This window comes from Alligator sinensis, unplaced genomic scaffold (assembly GCF_000455745.1).
Source record: "Alligator sinensis unplaced genomic scaffold, ASM45574v1 scaffold354_1, whole genome shotgun sequence".
NCBI lineage: Eukaryota > Metazoa > Chordata > Crocodylia > Alligatoridae > Alligator > Alligator sinensis.
The window spans coordinates 1,088,504-1,105,020 of NW_005842200.1; the positions used below are offsets into that span (position 1 = coordinate 1,088,504).

Below are 16,517 nucleotides of genomic sequence, written 5' to 3' on the forward strand. Positions count from 1 at the left end.
GGGTTAGGGGAACCCGATTCACAAATATTTCAATTCCTTTCTTCGTTCAGTAACAGAACTAATCACACAATGGTTTTTGGCAGCATCTTGCCCAGCAAACTTCTGCTAAATTTGCTGCTCAGGATCACCTGGCAGCTCCTTGTTACTTCCCAAGTGTCCCCCTCTCTGAAAGAAATGTAAGTCACTCCCACCTCTCCCGTGCCTGTGATGCATCTGACTGCTTTTCTGATCATATTTCTGTGTCTCCCACCATTCTGTTGCATTGTGCCCTCACAGTGCCTTACACTCCTCCATTGTTAGTGCCAGCTGTGAACATCTGCATGAGAAGACAAACCCACGATATCCTGGGTTATGTTCCTGTCCAGGGAGCAAGTTCCCCCTTAGAGTGGCTGTAGAACAATCCCTGGGTAGCTGATGTCCAACATCATAGTCCTGGATGATCTAGAACTGGCCCTAAAGGAAACCCACTGTTCTCTTTCTTGGTGTGTTCCCAGGAGACTAGAGTAACCAGTTACTCCAGCCTGGAGAAAGTCTTGCAGGGGGACACAAAGATCCTGGATAGAAGCCTTGTCAGAAGGATCATCCACTTGGCCTCCAAAGACATGAGGGAGACCCAGGTGAGTGAGCTCTGCCCAGTTCCTCCTCACAAGACCTTAGTCTATGCATAATTTGTTTGGTTCAATGTAGCTTGAGCCTATGGTGTATCTCCTGCATAGACCCTGGTTAGAGGCTGCAGGCTTGCTCAAGACAGATCTCCTCCAGATGTTTCTGGAGAACACAGACACGATCCAGCCCAGTGTTGGGCCCCTTTGAAACATGGGGCAGCTCCTCTACTGAGAAAGACCAGAGTGCATAGGTGCTTTGCTGGGGACAGCATTGTCCAAGAAGTTTCCTGGTCCATGCTGAAGACGTGTCCTACAGCCCAGGTGAATTCTGCAGTTGGCCAGCCAACCAGAGCCAAAATATTGTTCAGTCAAGTGTTTCAGTTGGTATTTATGAGGGAGGGATCTCATGCAAAAAATTATTAGTGGGGCGTAGTGAATTCAGGAACAGCTATTGCAGTGTGTAGCTGGTAGGTGGTGGGGGAGATAGTTTGCTTGGAGCCAAGGATGAAATGGACTTAAGGGAGTAGCCAGACATTGGGCCACTGAAGAAGCTGAGGCTAGTGCATCATTCTCCCTCCCTTTCAGAGGAGGCAACTTTATCCCCAGCCTGACTTACCGCTGTATAAACTGTGCGTTGGGCACCCACTCCAGTTTTTTTTTATTCTAGCAAGAAAATGATGAACTGCAGTTGGTTACAGGAAAAACCCTCATGGCACTTGCCAGCACCTTTTACAATTGGGTGATGTATGAGCTGCAGAGTCATGTGGGCATCATGGAGCTCCCTCTGATTTCCTTCTTGATTACATTAGGTGACCTGGCCTCAGTCTATGGTACAGCATTGCCTCCCTTGCTTCTGGGTTCTGATCAGAGATTGTGAAGGGAGAGGATAAATGCCACTCTGTCTAATGGGGCCATCACAACTGAGCTGAATTTGGGGCCCAAAGAGTCTGGCTCCTGGCTCTAAGGTGCCAGCACTAACTTCTGTAACAGTTGGAAGGGCCTTCAGGACAGGAAGGAGTGGAGATCAGGTGGGCAGGACCCTCCACTCCCTCCTCCTTCTCTGCATCTGGGCATGGGAGGGGCAGCAGACAAAGGATTGCCCTACATGGGGGCAGTCACTGGGGTTTCTCTGACATCTTCAAAACCCCTTTGTGCTGCTCACCCAGCACATTCCTGAGAGTGAGGGATGAAGGTGGACAGGAATGTCTCTAACTGCACAATGTACCCTCCTCCTGCAGCATTGAGGTCTGAGCCATTCCTTGTGCTGACGCTCAGCAAATTGCATTTTGTGTTGAGGCTGGTGGAGACCAACCAGATGAAACAGGCGCTGTGTGGAGGTGAGTGCCAGCCCCTCCTGCAGGTGCCTCCACTGGGCACCCAGGGCCTAACACAGAGCCTGGGCCCCACTGGAGTGTACCACACTGGTAAGCAGGGCCTCCACTGCACTTCCTGGGCCTGATCCAACCATGAGTGGAGAACCCTCCCTCCCCAGGCTGGCTAGAGGCTCTGAGCAGTGAGCAGGATTGGGCCCTTTATGACTCTTGCAGAGTATTTCACCCATCCCCAAAGCTGGATCTGCCTCTACACCCTGGGGCAAATGGAGCAGATTGAATCCTAGTTGTAGCCCCTGGTGCCTGCTCCACCTGTCCCAAATTCTCCATCTGCTCTGAGCAGTGCGGGGGCTGCCAGGACTTTGTCATGACCATCAGGCCTGCATGTCCTGCCCCAGCAGCAGCAGCACCTCACCCTGATGTTCTTGTGCAAACATCTTGTCTTTTCTCCCCGTCTGCAGTTGTGGAAGACTTTGTCCGGGCTGCCAACATGAAATTCCAGATCAGGGATGAGCCCGTTCCCCAGCTGTCGGGCAGCTGACTACTGTTTCCATGTGCTCCCTTTCTTTGACCTCATAAGAAGCAGCTGGCTGAGCAGTGAGGACCTGGAGGTGAGGGCTGCTGTCTTTCTAGCTCTGTAGTACAGCTGTCATGTGTCACTATGTCTGCCTGTCTGTGCAGTCCTGGCAGGGAAGACCCAGTCTCAGGTGCTCGTATCATGTGCCTGAGAATCTGCTCTGCCTACAGGCAATGTGCAGTTGTGTGTGCTAATGGGTGCCAGTGAGCACTGGGATAGGGGGCAGCTCCTTTCGGGTGTGACTCCTTCACTGCCCAGGGGGATGGCAGCAAGAAGGAGTTTGCTCTCTCTGAACGTGCGTCTGGGCACATCAGTATAGGGGGGAGGTGTGATCCATGAGCCAGTCCCAGGGCCATATCCCACAGCCCCTCCCACCTGCTGTAGGTGGGAACCATGCAGGCAGGGCCAGTCCAATGATGGACCAAGGATGCTGCTGACCTGAGAAGGACAAAAGCTATGCCACTTCCTGATCCAGAGCAACCTCCCAGAAAGTCTGTCAGAGGGACTCAGTTCTGCCTTCTCTCTCTGCAGCAGCAGCAGGCTGCAGTCAAGGCACTGGGACCTGTGATGGGTCTCCTTCTCCACCATGACAGGCATCACGATACTGTTTTTGAAAGGCTCCTCTGTCTCCTGCAGCAATACAAGGGAGGGGTCAACAATCTTCATGTCGCCATGGTGATACGCTACCTGGGAAACCAGCGTTGGCCCTTGTCTGTATGCATAGGTGTAAGCACTGGCACACTTGTGTGTGTGCACGACTTACTCTAGGAAGTCCATAGCTCTCTTGGGGCTTTCCTGGTACAGTTCAAGACACCTTAACGAATCGGCCTTGCCTACCCTTGGGGGATAAACTCACAGCAGCCAGATCTGTAGATCATGGCTGTGTTGGGAATGCCACTTCCATTTTCTGGGAAGTCTGATAAGGGGAGACAAAAGAAATGAACTACCGGACTGCTCCTTCCAGCTGAGTTTTGCTCTGCTCCCCCTGGGCTTGGCCTCTCAAACCTCCACGGGGTAGGGAGGATTGGAGGTTGTCTCTTGTGGAGTGCAGTGATTATGGTCAGGGCCTGGCAGTTTAAAACATGGAGATTTGGGGCTCCTTGCTATGGGTTATAGAAGTGGATGGCTACCACCCCACTGCCTGTGGAGCGTCTCTCCCCTGGGTAAGACAGGCAGTGCTCTGTCTTTGTTTGCACCTGGGCAGCCCCGTGAGGCAGTATAGGTTTATCTGAGGGGAGAATCCTACTTCAGCTCTGTGCTCCCTTGTCCTGTGTCCCCGTGGCTGTGTAGGCAGATGCTGGCTGGTCCTGATGCTGTGGTCACTTTTGGGGCCTACGACACCTGTGGGCCATGGGACCCACTCTCCTCCTGGCATCCTTTGGAAGGAATCTGAATCTCCAGAGAGTGGTAATCTAGGTGGGGTGTATTCAGGGTACTGGGCAGGGGCTCAAACAACACAGTGTGGTGTGATCAGAGTTGCAGATGTGGAAACTTCCAGCACCAAAGCAGTAAAGCATTAAGCATGGGGCAGTGAGGTATTTTTTTCCACTCACTAATTTTCTGCTCTTGCTCACTCCTTGGTTCTCCTCTCTAATCCTCCCTTTGACTTTCACCTTTGGTTGCAGAGTCTGAGCTAGATCTTGGAGGTGGCCTATGATTTTCAGCTCCCTCTCCCCAATGGGAAACTCAAGAGCATCTGCTTTGCCCTGCACACCCAATCCTGTACTGCTCATCCCGAGGCCCAGCAGGTCCAAGTCCCGTTAGCCAGACAGGCTCAGCTGATGACAGTGTCAAGTCCCACTTTGCTGGCAACCTCTCTGCTTGCCTAAGAAGAAGAAAACAGGTCGTGGCCTCCTTGTCTCCCCTCAGTCTAGCTCAACTGAGGGTCCATGCAAATCCCTTTGTCATAGCACGTCAGGACTAGAACAATCAATCCTGTGGTGTGAGTCCAGCCAAGAGCAGCCATGTTGCTAAAGGGACTTGGAAATCAAGATCCTGTCTTGCTTATGGTCTGGACCTTTGAGTTCTTGGCTCTTCCGTGATTGCAGTGGTCTCCTGGGACTCAAAAAGACTCTGGTTCAACTCATAGACAGTGGGAGTTCAGGATCCATTCCACACTTTCTTCTGCACCCAGGTGGCACTGTGGAGAATCCCTTCCCTTCTTCCCACAGGTGTGTGATATGGCACAGCTGCCAAGATCAGAGAACCAGGTCAAGGTGTTCTACTGTCTCCGCCTGCTCGGTCAGGAGAGGAGACTCCAAGCAACACTGGGGTTTCCTTCAAATCTCCCTGCACTGTGCCAAACCCTGGAAGGGGGAACAAGAACGAGGAGTTCTGAGGTCACTGAGGTTGTGCTCTTCTCCCCTGCAGCCTGTCTCTCCCCAGACCAATTTATTTCCCTTGTGGGCTCCCGGCTCAAGACTGACAAGGAGGCAAGCCGTGTGGCGTCCCTCTCAATCTTTAGTGGTATCATTGCTGCTGACTGTAAGTATGACCAGAGCAAACGTGTTGACTGCTGTCTTGGCTGACCCTTCAGGAACTGAGTTAGGACTGTCCAGGATGAATAACCTGTCTTGTTCTAGCTGTGTTCAAGAGCCCTGGCTGTGTAGAGCTAGAGCCAGACCTCTGTCCTCTGCTGCTCGGTCACAGAGGGCCAGTAGCACCCTGAGCATTGCTGGACAACACGGGAACGCTGGGGCCAAATCCTGCTCGGACACCTTTCCTGGCAGCCCTCTGAAGTCAAGAGGTTTAACGAGACCTTTGTTATGGCCCAAGAGACTTTCCCAGGTTCCAAAGTAGAAACAGGAGGTTGTGCAGGTAGCCACAAGCAGGTCTTTTGCAATCTGGGTGCATGTTGCTGTGGAGGGTGAGCTCCCAGGACACAGCAATATTGTGCCCTCCTTCTCCTTCCAGTGCTGGAGATGAGCAAGTAGAAATGTGAACTAGTCAAGGCCATGAGGTGCATGCTTGGTGATCAGAGTACTGAGGTGAGGTGATTTGTGAGTAGTGGCTGTACTAGGGATGGCACATGGACCTCACACAAAATTCCCACCCGAGATTCTTGGTTGTCCTGTACAGAAAGCCTTTCTTCCCTATCAGGATCTTCAGGGAAGGCAGCGTAGAGAGTCTGTCCCTCTGCTTCTGGAGCTGGGGAGAGTCAGGATCTAGGAAAGTGTTATCAGATTGCCAGTGGGGAAGGGATCTGCTTTCCTTCAGATATGGTTCTACTGAGTAGCAAGGACACATTGTTCTTTTGCCTCTTTATAAACCCTAGAAACAAAATTGGGGGCCTGGGAACCCTTCTCCCTCCCTGCCATCCTTTCCAAGGCTTGAGGGAGGGTTTGTGCCATGGCCAGTCCCTGCCACCATTTGGGCATAAGGGCAGTCCTGACTCCAGTCTGTCCTCTTCTCCCCTCCAGATGAAGACGGTCATTCACTGCTCAGTGTGCAGGGCCTGGATGACTGGGCCTGGGACTTAGTGGCCTATATTTTCAAGCAGTCATAAATTGAGGCTGGAGACTTGGTGGTGCTGTTGTAGCAGGCTTGAGCAGGAGCATGGGGTGCCCCAGGGCTGCCAGGCTGAGTCATTAGAACCAGGGTCAGACCATTTCCACTGGTACAGATCTAAGGGAGCTCTTATGATGTCAGTGTAGCTACTCTGGATTTTCCCCAGGGTGTCAGTGAGACCAGATTCTGATCTGGACTGTGTACATCTTCTGATGAGGCTGAGATTTGCCTCTTCAGGCACTGAGGAGTGAAAACCCTGACCACACAGTCTGTCAGAGGAACTTCCTTGAGAACAGCAATGCTCTCTTGTAGAAATAGACTCCCAAGGACGTGTCTTGGTGCCCAGGACACAGCTTGATCCATTGATAGAATCACATTGACAAGACGCAGACGATTGCGCTAGCTGGGCCCGCAGAGCAGATGGAACAGAGTGGGTGTGTGATGCCTGCACATTTGTGTCCACTGGGCTGAATCTGAAGGGTCCTCTTGGAAGGACGAAGGAAAGTGAATACTTGGCAGTTTTCAAGACATAACCCACTCCCAGGACCCAGAAACACTGTGTGTCCAGCGAGTCATTGCACAGTGTTTGAGGTGTTTCTGAACTGGGAACCTGCCCCATCAGCTTGGTTTTTCTTTTATTATCTCAGCTCCAGGGAGTTGTGCTCTGAGCAGAACATAAAATCAATGGTAACTGTGCAGCATTCAAGCTGGCCACAAAGGAGATGGAGACTGAGTGTCCAGTCAGTGCCTCTTGACTAGCTCATGAGCTTTCTCCTGGTCTCTTGTGCAGAAATCCAAAAACCATTCCAGTCAGGATGCTGAGGAGGAACAGAGCATCCAAGCCACTTGTGTGGAGATCCTGGAAAATCTGGATGTCTCAATCAGTGGCATGAGCCAAGTACGTGACCAGTTGCTGTCCTTGCATTATCAATGCATTTCTCTTCATCCCCTGTACCTCTCCACTGTGCAATTCTCTGTATTGGCAGGGTAATGGAGATAGCTGATGGCCAATGCTGGCTGTGAATTATGGAGCAAGCTGCTGCCATTTAAGGAATGACACACAACACCCCAACTGGAAGGAATCCCTGTGCTGAAATGGCCTCCTCATTCTTTCTCCTTGTTCTGCTCAGTCTTCTCTGAAATTGAGACTTGTTTGGGCAGTGGTAGAACAGGGTTTCAGAGATCAGCTGTTCTTGAGAGAGAGAGACATGTGGATCCTCAAGTAGGTGGGTCATTGGTGAAGAAGAGGAGACTGTCCTTGAGGACTCAATGAAGAGAGCTGGGTGCAGGGGTACAAGTAGCTGAGTCCAAGCTGTCTGGCTCTTCTCTCCAGGTCTTATTGCCCCAGCTGCACTCTAACCCCCCTGTGCATGGCTACATAGTGCCAGCTCAGCACAGCTGCACTCTAACCCCCCTGTGCTGATGCCTTGGGGACCTGGCCAAGCAACCGCAGTGGGAGGGAGAAGAAGCGGCTTGCATGGACCCCAGCAAAGGAGGTTTGGAATCCAGATCCCTGTGGGATGAACCAGCTCCAACAGCCTCTCAGAAAATCTTTGGCCTCTTTCATCCACTATGAGGAGGCCCAAAGGTGGGAGGGACAGTTGGGTCATTACAACCTGGGAGGGGGAGCCAGGCAATGTGGGCTCCTCCAACCCAGAGCTGCCCCAGATTTATGCTGTGCCATAGGGGAATCTCAGGGCCTTTTTGCCTCAGCTTCCCCACTCATCCAACGATGACTAAGCAGTGCCTGCTTCACACAGGGGCTGAGAGTGAAAGCTCCTTGGTAAAACTCCTTGAGATCCAGACACCGAAGGTGCCATGGAAGTGCCAGTTGTACCCAGGTCCCAGAGTGTACATGGGTGGGCACATTGCGAATGGACAGGCTTGTAGCAGCATTACCCCTGTTCCAAAGTAGGCACACATGGCCATGTTCTCTTTTTCCAGCCAAACTTCCTAAGGCCTAGGGGCTGCTGGCATGACTCCTGGTGAGTAGCCCTGGAAAGGTACCTGCCAGAGGTGTGGGGAACACGTGCTTGTAGCCTTAGCTGGAGGAAAACACTGTCTCTTCCCACACTCAGAGCTGCCCTGTGCTGGCATAGTTCCCTTTCCTTTGCAGAGCAGAGCCATGTTCTGCCCCTGCCTCGCAGCCTGTGGTGGGGTGTGCAGGATCAGCCAAGCACAGCACATCAGCCTATGTCTGATTGCTGAATTCTCTGGCCATGTATGGTGGAGGCCAGTTTCCCTCCTAAAGAAAGCCATGGAGCCCCCCTCCAGAGCTGAGGCCCTGTTTCTCTCTCACTGTCAGGTGGTTGCCTCGGCCCTGGGTGAGGCAACCGTGTCCATTCTGCCCTGTAGGGACTGTGGGTTCTGCACCACATGATGCACCCTACTGTTGGAGAGCAGTGGAGAATCAAGTTTCCCATCCTGCTCACGACCATTGAAGGTAACAAGCAAGGAGGGAGCACAGTGATCTCTGCAGAATGGAAGGGAAGAGGGGAGGTTGCAGCCTCCTGGATCCCACTGTGGTACCATTCCCCTTCTGCAGCATTGCATGTTTGAGAGCTTCTACTCTTTGTCACGGGGGCAAATCCAGAGACTTGACAACATTGAGGTTGATGGGACCCAGGGTAGGGTTTGCCTGTGAAGGGCTCCACCAGAGCAACCACTCTCCTGCAGTTCCCTGCACATTTGGGAGGTTTCTGTTGCCAGAGGAAAACTCTGTGCACTTTGCCTTTCCATGAAACCAAGTCCTGTAGTGTGCTGTTCCGAACACATCCATGAGGTGCTGAGCACCCTCCATTCCCCTTATGGCCAGTTCTACAGGAACTGGTTGTGCACAACTTCCAGACATGCCAGCATGATATGTACTAGAGTGAAAAGCCTATAACCTTGGGATCCTGGAAGGTGACCAGGTGTGGATGCAGGAGCTTCCAAAGACTTGATGCCCAGGGAGGCAGCTGGGACTTTCTTCAGTGCCTATGGCAGTGACATCCTTCTTGTTTCCCTCCCACTTTCAGGAAATCCTGGGACCTCCCAGGACAATGTGTGGTGCGAGCACCTGCTGCTGAAGGTACAGGATGGCTCTCAGAGCTGTTGTTGCAGCCAGCCAAACTGGGTAGGGCTGTCTGGGAAGGGAAGATTCCCTCATGCCTTTGGGAAATGAGGTGATGAAAGTCAGTAACCCAGCAAGAGTCCAACTTGGAAGGTTTGCCAGTCTCCTTGAGTTTGGATTGACATTCAGAGTTGTCCATTTGGGATCATCCAGCTTTTCTGTAGTCTTTGAGCTCAAGAAATGGAAGGAGATGAGGCCTTGGTAGGGGGCTTCTACAATTCCCAAGTCTGATCACAATGCAAGGCCAACACAACAAAGCACTGAAGTCCCTGGCAGTTGGAGGTGCCAGTTGTAGAGCCCATGGCACCTTCCTGACTCGATCCATTCTCCCCCCTCTGCGCAATCTCTCCCCAGTGGACAGGTTTCTTGGCACAATCTTCTCCAAATTTCTGCCCACTGGTGTCAAGGGTTGTGAAGGATCCTTGGGCAGAGATGAGGAGGGGGGAGCAAGAAGCAGGAAGATCTTAGGGTGTCCACCTGTAGAGAGCATCTCTCTCTGCTTTTCTGAGCATGTTCGGAAGGGATAACTGACTTCCATGGCTACGAAGCCTAGGCTGGAGAAATCTCTGAGCCCAGGGAAGTCACCAAAATACACATGGGCAAGGAATTATCTACCTTCATGAAGACACTCGCAGGTCACAGTTCATTTTCAGGCTGTTCAGTGATTCCTCTGAGTAACACTCTCTATATAATCATCCTGTATTCAGCATTACAGACATGCTCCTCTCAGCAAGAGAAGTTCATTGGCCTCAACCCTGGACTAATGCCAATCCAGAGCCAAACCCCTGATCCTCAGCTCATCTCCAGTTAGCTGCCTATAAGCAAGAAAATCTCTAGTCCTTGCTCATTAACCCACTGATACATACTGCATCCATACCTGGGACAGCCTTTGACACCCGTGTCAAAGCTGGAAGCCGCTGGGTTATGGCATGAAGCCTTAGTTTTAGTAATAGCTCCTTTGTTCCCCCCCAAGGCTGTCTGACTGCAGAGAGATCACCACTTCTGTGTAGGGTTTATGTCTTCCTTGGTGATTTGTTTAAATAGGTTGTGAGACCAATGCTTCTTGAGAAAAAAGGGCTGAGCTAGATAAGCAGGCTTGGCTGCTAATTTACTGCCACCAAAATGGCTGTTTGGAACAGAACCCAAGGAAAAGAACAGGGTCTTGGAGTTCATCTCAGCTGGAAGGTGACCTTATGTTAAGAAAAGTCACTAGTCTGCTCTGGAGACAAAAGTATGGCCCAGCTGACAGGGTAATGGGCTGGGAACTAGCAGTTTGGGGTTTCAGTCCCAGTCCTTGTTCTGCCACTCACTTGTGTCCCTTCTCTCTGTATCTCAGTTACCTTATTGGTAAAATGCAAATAATATTAGTGACCTGCCTTTAACAAGTGATTTGAGCTACAGAGATGAGGAATGGCCTGTAACAAGTAAAGCATTGTTTCAGGAGGGGAGACAGTTGGAAAACCTGGGCAAAAGCATGATTTCAGCAATATCCAGAAACTTGGCTTCATGAACTTGTGTAGTCCTTTTTCAGCCAATCCTAATGGGCACATATTGTCTGCCTGTCAAACCCCAGAAGAGTTTAACGATGCACTCAGGAGGGATGTTTGAGAGCCAGATTTGAAACAGGGCAAATAATTCTACACCAACTGCACACACAGGGACTTTACATTATTGTCAGAGTTTTCCTACAAGCCTGTTTTCTGCTCCCAGAGGAGAGCTCATGGTTCTGCCCCCCTGTAACTGGATATGCCATGCCTTCTCCAGCCCAGCAAGGGAGACTCCCTTGGCCTAACAGAGCTAGCAAAGAACTCCAGGGAAGTGGTTCTTTGACAAGACAACTCCTTCAAGGGTCATCTGTTGCTTTCCATAAGCCGTGAGAGTCCCAAGGATTCATAGGACCCAAGTATGGAGTCTTTCCTTTGCTTGAAATGCATTTTCTCAAGGTAGCTGCATGGGGGCTTTCCTTGGTGCTGCTGAACGCCCTGGGTTGCAGAATCAGGCCCAGGATGGATCCTGCCATTGGCTGAGAGATTCTATTCATTGCTTTATGTCCTGGGTAGATGGATTTGATCAGAAGCCTGGTAGGAATCTTCTCCAGTGCCATTTTGCACAAATGGCAACAGCAAATTTCAACATGACAATTTGGGGCAAAATTAGAAACTGGGCACAGGAGTCGTGGCTCCTAAGGAAATCTTAGGATCTTAGCCTGGTGGGATTATGGAGAGATCCCAGGAGGATGCTGGTTCCTGCTATAAAGCCGTCCTTTCCTGTAAGTGCTCCAAAACAATCTCCCACCTGCTCATGTTCTGGGATGAGAACCACACACCCCTCCTTTGCTGATGTCATTGCCCCACATGCAGAAAAACAGCAACCCCTAGGCTCTGAAAACTACAGCTGCTTTACTTGGGTTACATTTCAGGTCTGTCATCCCAAAAGCAGAGGCAGATGGAACTAAAAGCTAGGGACAGACACTCAAAAAGCCTGAGCCTGAATTGATTCAATCTTTGCAGGTTAGTCTAACCTGACTAGGCTGACTCAGTTTGTAACTATACAGACATCCCCTCCAGACTGAGAAAGTGTAGGCACATGCCTTCAGTGGCTCAGGCTAGAAGCTGGAGGGTGCTAGAGCAGCCCTCCCTTCCCTTCCACAGTCCTGAGCTGAGGGGTGTGTGGCCAGGCCAAGGAAGGATGCTCTGATTAGGGAGGGGTCCCCCCTTAACCCCACTTCTAACCAGCCCAACAGGGAATTGATACCACAGTGTTTATCACCCCTAACTCAGTGTTTATCGGCCCATTACGGAAACAGAGAGACATTACCAGCTATCTGTTGATTCTGCCTTTGTCCCATCTGCCACAGCATGGACCGTAGCCAGCATCTGGTCTGCTAGTTAATGCTGAGAAGTGTTTGTGTAAGGCAGAGGGGACAAGGGATCCCTGCTTAGCAGACAGTGGTGAGGGGAGGGGGCGGGGAGCAGGGGGAAGACAGGCAGATGCCTGCAGTCTCTGCAGGAGTTGCAGACAGGGAGCAGAGGGGAGAAGCCAGCCCTGCTGCGGAGCAGAGAACCCTGCCCAGCTCAGAGAGCATGCCGGGATGCTGGGGGAGTCTGGTTTAAGTTAAACCAACAAGGGGTCTGGGACAGACATTGTATAAACCAGTTTGACCCAAATCAGCTAAGTCTGATACTACATTCAACCAGGTTTATCTCAAACTGGTTTAGCCATTTTCAAACTGGTTTATGTGCACTGAACATCTGTTGTATTACAGGTTTAAACCAGTTTCTGATCCCTTAAACTGGTTTATGCGTAATGTCTGTCCCTAGCCTTAATGCAGACTGGGGCCAGTCCATGGGCTGTTGAGAAGCTCCTCAACCTGGCAACCTACAAGGGACACTCCTTGCTCTGGGATGAGCTTTTCCTGACAGTTCCTCTAAGGGGATGCAAAACAGTCTGTAGAGTGTCACTTCCAGCTGGGATCAGAACTACCCAGCTCCCATCAGCTTGCCCAGCTTCTGCATGAATTACCAGAACCTAGCAAACCTGCTGCTTATACTTGTGGGCATATATTTGGGTCCCAGATTTGTCCTGGGCAGGTTGCAAACATCCATTGAGACCTGTACAGTGCTTAAGGTCATTGTACAGCTAAGGGAACAATACGGGTTTTCTGTTTTCTTTTGTTTCAGAAACACAGACAAGTCAAAAAAGAAATTTATTTGCAGATCAGTCTGAAACATTTTTTTCTGGCTTGTCTCACTGAAGTGAAAACCAAGAAAATATTGTTTTGGTGTAGATGAAAGAATCTCTTTTTCAGGTATTTTTAGCTCTCTTTTTAAAAATTAAATTTAGCTAAAATGAATCTGGAAGTATTGTAAATGAAATACCAAATTGTTTTGTTTAAAAATGTGGAAGCAACCTGTTTCTAAAAAGCACTTTACTTGCTGCAAACATTTATTTTCCTTTTTTTTTTTAACTCTTGGTCTAAGTCAGCACCAATAGCAAAGAGTTTCAGTGTAATGCAACTGCAATTTTTGGTGAATGAAGTATTCAGTGTGAAAAATACTGCCTAGTTCAATACCTTTACCTCAACAGAGTATGTGAGCTACCTATATTTACTGTTGGTTTTGTGTTATTGATCATTTGTAAAGGCAAAAGGCACCACTGTAGGTAGAAGATATAAGCAAAGTTACTGGCTCTCATCAGAATCTGAAAAAAGGACTTTTACAAGACCCAGAAATTATGTCTCAAATGTGCATACTGGTTCATTCATAGATGGTTAAAAACCACTTTGAGTCTGGAATCTATGTCATCTGGGTCCTGGATTGGCTACTAACTTTGGGGTGAGTCACTTTCTTTCTGTGCCTCAGTTTCTCCATCTGTATAATGGCAGAGGTGGAAATGACACTTCACAGGCACACTGTGAGGCAGAGTGCACTCATGCTTATAAAACTCAGCTCTTAAATATTTAGGAACTATATATAGTGGATTGAAAGTATATGGTGGATTGAAAGCATTCACTGTGTCTTCTCTAAGGTATGTGGAGAAAAAATGAGTTAACAAAACCAAGTGCCAGAACATATCACAGCCTTTTTGTAACCTCACACGAGACAGAAAACTTCACTGAGTACTACTACGCCAGAGTGCGGGCCGTGGTGCTGAATGGCTACTCCTTGGACTGGGTCTGATCCCAGAGATTTAAACCCAAACAGCATAGTAGGTGGCTCTATGGAATCCACTGACACTTGCAGGCTCCATCCTGCTGCCATTTGCAGTGACATCCGTGTTGCAAGCCCAGATTCATTTACAGGAAAAAGGTTGCCAGCTTTTCAACCCTAAAGGGGACTGTGCTGCTAGAGGTGGGGAGAAGGAGGGGGCTGGGAGTATGAGAAGGTGCTGGGGCCTACCCTGAAGTTTCTGGCCAGAGTGATGCTGGAGAATGGACATTTGCAACCTGCTCTGAAGAAATAGAGCAGTGGTTCCCAAACTAGAGATCATAGTCCCAAATGAGTCCTGAAATGCTACTGGAAAAATCAGGCTTATACCACATGGCGTGGTTGTAAACCTAGGATTGGGGTCGCATACACAGAAAGTTTGGGAACAGCAGGGAGAGGGGAAATATGAGGGACAAGAAAGAAGGGCTTAATGCGGAGCCTACCAGCAGCCAGTTATCTGCCCCTGGAGGTTGTGAGATAACAGAGCTCTTGGTGGTTAGGATCAGCAGCCAGACTTATGCTACACGCTTCACATGCCAAACCCCAGAGTGCATCTCTGTCACTGATGTTCAGTTTAACCTTGGGCAAGTGCCTCAGTGTCTCCATGCTTCAATTCTCCTTTTCATAACATTGGGAGAATAATGACTATGTCTGGTTCATAGAGGTGTTTGAACACAGTGCTTGTGAAGAAGACTGAGCGCCTTCCACAAACACACTATAAAAGAGCGACATGATAGCCTTACTTATTAAAATATTCCTTTCACTGAAGCACAACACAGATGAATTTACACTACATCTCAAGGCCATTCACTTGACTTTTTAAGGCTTGTGGTATCAGAGAGCTAATGGAGGCTGCTTTTATGAATGGCGCGTGCTCCCGGCAGCTGGGGGGCCATGGCTGCGCTGGCGGTGGTGGGAGCGCAGCAGTGGTGGTGGGAGCCCGGCGGCAGTAAGCATGCAGCTCCCGCAGACGTCGCCAGCACTGTTGGTGGTGTGGGGAGAGGAGGGGATGGCGAGCGCCGACCAGGAGTCGACGACCACCTGCAGGCACCGCTGGCAGTGGCCGGGGACGATCGTGGACTGCCCGCAGACGCTGCCGGTGGTGTTGGTGGTGGGGTGGCGAGCGGCAACTGCTTGCAGGTGCCGCCAACACTGTCTGCGACACCTTTTTGCAGGGGGTACACCACCACGCTCAGGGTGCACGTGCACCCCCTACGCATCTCCCTTGGCTGCTTTCAAATTATATGGTCATGGGCTGAATTCAACCTGACTGTAACTGCTGGGTGTAACTGCTGCACTTCATTAACCAGAAACATAAAATGCAGTCAAGCTCCTTTGTGGGACAGAGCCATAGGCAAGGTTGGTGTAGGAGTTAGCTACACAGGCCAAAGTGTGAAAGCCACACAGGGGTCTCAGGTCCATCTGGGATATCTAGATGGTACAACATTTTAGTCAAAAATAGTGATACTCACTGTAACAGGGCAAAGACAGCCTTGTTCCTTTGATGTTACTAAGTTGCAAGTAGTCAGGTCAGGGACAGGGCAAAGTTAATTACTTAGTAAACACAGTTGGGAAGGGGATCCAACCTGGGGTATATATTAACTGATCAGGAGCCAGCAGCTACTTAAGTCCACAGCAAGGGGTTTTCCTTTACCCCCTTGGGCACATTGTGGAGAGATTCAGCAGGGACGCCAGAAGCGGCAGACCCAGTGCTGGAGCAGCTTGCAGATAAGACCAGCTGACTGGGTGGTCACAGTGGTTACTTCACAGTGACTGGTGAAGTAAGGAGGTGAGGAAGAGAGGAGAGGCTGAGAGAAGGCCCCATGGAAGAAGGATCCGCTGGTACCACAGGAAAGAGAAAAGAGAGTGGGACTGGAGTGGAGCTGACTGACTGGTGGGAGTGGGCTGCACAGTGGTGGAGAAAAGGGAGACCGGGAGCTGTAAGAACAGCCAGGGTGCTCCACAACCTGTGGTGAAGTTACTAATAAACCCATTTTTTTAAATCTTGCTTCTGGGGTGATTTATTACACTCACTCTCTTTGGGGAATTAATTTCCTATTCTTCCATCATTCCAAAGTGTGGCAGGCGAGTCTCAGGGAGAGAGATTTCGTTATTCACCCCACCCGGCCACACTCACCAAATAGATGTGCCAGTAACTCAACACCTTTAATCTCATTAAATTACTTTTCCTGCTTTATCATTTCCAGCTAATATTGGAGCACCAGAGGTGAAGTATATTCCTAAAGTTCAATCTATAAAGTTTCTCATTCAGCCTCCCTACACATCACTCAAAGATTAAGATGACCACCAGCTAACTGTTGAGGACATCTATAGCCCTGTAAATTCAAACAAGCACCGAACCTCACTAACCTCATCACCAGAAACTAACTTCCTACAGCCCAAAACACACTGAATGGATCTAGGCCATGCCATGACAACACATGCAAAACCTTTCAACAATATCTCCAGTATGGAGATATCTTCACAATATAATACATATCTTCATTGGGGCACCAAGTGCCCTGATGGAAAATACATGGAGACACCAAGCAACAGATGCAGATCAGAATGAGCGCACATTGAAAATCTATCAAAGACAACAACAGAACACCACCTGTCTCCAATCTCTCAGGCCTGATCCTCAAAGGGAATTTACAAGCCACTTTTCACACACAGGCC

General features: G+C 49.9%; 1 pseudogene; it reads left to right on the top strand.

Moving 5' to 3' along the window:
* The first annotated feature begins 1,347 nt into the window (after window positions 1-1,347).
* LOC112550769 lies at window positions 1,348-3,281 on the top strand (annotated as a pseudogene).
* Window positions 3,282-16,517: the final 13,236 nt, after the last annotated feature.